This window comes from Rattus rattus, chromosome 1, assembly GCF_011064425.1.
Source record: "Rattus rattus isolate New Zealand chromosome 1, Rrattus_CSIRO_v1, whole genome shotgun sequence".
NCBI classification, from domain to species: domain Eukaryota; kingdom Metazoa; phylum Chordata; class Mammalia; order Rodentia; family Muridae; genus Rattus; species Rattus rattus.
The window spans coordinates 119225502-119227544 of NC_046154.1; the positions used below are offsets into that span (position 1 = coordinate 119225502).

Below are 2043 nucleotides of genomic sequence, written 5' to 3' on the forward strand. Positions count from 1 at the left end.
ACGAACTGAATTTCTCAGTCACAAGTTCTAGAAAATGCCAGTCTGTGAATATGCATGCAACCTGGTACTGAAGGAGGTCATGCAGTTATCACGTAGTTCATAGACATTGCAGTCATACCATCTCTTCTTTAAAATTATTTCTATTAATTCATTGTTACTTTTAAAAATTTTGTAATTATATCTATGTACGGAAAACTTAGTGCACATTTAACCAAGTTTAATGGCAAGTTCTTTAGTCTTTGCCTTTTCCAGCTTGGCAATATGAGTCACAGAATTAGGACCCAGGATGTTGCCTCTCCAGTGTAGGCGGATCTCATCATATCTGTCATTATAGTTGGTCCTGATAGTTTCCACCAGCTTAGCCAGAGCACCCAGTCTTCTGAGTTAACCCCGTGCATGTCTTCCTGTGAACCAGGCATCCCAGCCCGGCCTTTCCCTTGATGATGTAGTAGGGCACCCCCATCTTTCGACGTAGGGCAGGCAAGAAAACCACCAGCTCAATGGGGTCTACATCATGGGCAATCACCACCAGCTGAGCCTTCTTGTTCTCCACCAAGGTAGTGACTGTATTGACCCCTGCTTGGAAGACAGGTGGTCTCTTAGTTGGGATGTCCCCTTTGCCCGCAGCCTTCTTCTCAGTATGGGCCAGGAACCTTTGCCTCTTCTCTTGCCTTGTCTCTGGCCTGTACTTGTAGGCAAGCTTAAGCAGCTGAGTCGCTGTTTGCCTGTCCAGGGCCTGGGTGAACTGGTTAACAGCAGGAGGTACTTTGAGCTGCTTATAGAGGATGGCTCTTTGCCACTGTGGGGCCATTCGATGAGGCATGTGAGATCTCTTTTGGGCTGGATGTCCTGCACAGTGCCAAATTTCTTGTGCCTTTTCTCAAACAATGGATTGACTACATTTTTGGCCTCCTGTTTCTTGACATAGACGGGAGCTGGGACTACCTTCTTGGCCTTCTTTCCCTTGGGCATCTTGCTCAGCTGAAGGAGAGAGCAATTCCTTGTTATTTTATACAATGTATTTAAATAACATTTACGTATAGTCTTTTCCCCAATTCCTCCCAGATCAAACTCTACCACTCTACTTCCTAAATCACTGTTCTCTCATCCCTAATAACCTACCATGTCAAATTTGTGCTTCTGAGTATATTACTAGGTGTGGGACTATCCACTAGAGTGGAGTTGACCTATCAGCACTCACATTCTTTCTACTCCATGCTAGAATGTTACTGTCTTGACCTTCTGCAGGTCTTATGCAGCCAACCACAGGTGCTCTGAGCTCCTGAATGCATCCTTTGTATCATATCCAGAAGAGACACTGTTTTGCTCTGATCCTCCCTGATTCCTGGGTTTTTAGTCTTTTCATCCCCTCTTACAAGACTGACCCTGATCTTCTGTGTGTAGAATGGTGTAGATGTCCCATTTATGGCTGAGCATTCCTTACTCACTCATACTCTGCATGTCAATCAGCTGTGAGTTTTGGCCTTAACCCAAATCTGATCTGTAAAGGAACATTTTTAATGAGATCTGAAAGCTGCATTAATCTATAGGTATAGTGATATGAATTTAAAGTACAATATGACATAATCTCCATTTAGCAGAATAGTAGTGGTAGAATTGTCACTAGGGTCTATGAGATCCCCAACCATGGGCTTTGGATCAGATTTTCCATGCCAGCAAGCAGTCTCTATTTATTTATTGATAATAAATAGCTCAAGCATTGTCTTTGGAAGGCAGCTGTTCTTATCAGGGTCTTATTAAAATATAAAGCCTAAGAGATAATCCTATATTCTTAAAAAACAGATGGATATTATAGTTTTTAGTTATCTTTTGTAATATTCTAATCAGCAGAAGTTTAGGGTAAGAACTAATGAGTGATTAAATGAATGATGGGTAGTGTAAAGTTATACATATATATATATATATATATATCTTGTTTGAGTGACTTTTGCATGCTAGGTACTCAATGAATGTTTTTCATGAATTATCTTGATCTATTGTTAAGGTATTAACAAATTCATTGTACACACACACACACACACA

The 2043-nt window shown here is 41.2% G+C and overlaps 1 pseudogene; it reads right to left on the reverse strand.

Moving 5' to 3' along the window:
- Nucleotides 1-207: 207 nt before the first annotated feature.
- On the reverse strand, nucleotides 208-972 carry LOC116900968 (annotated as a pseudogene).
- Nucleotides 973-2043: the final 1071 nt, after the last annotated feature.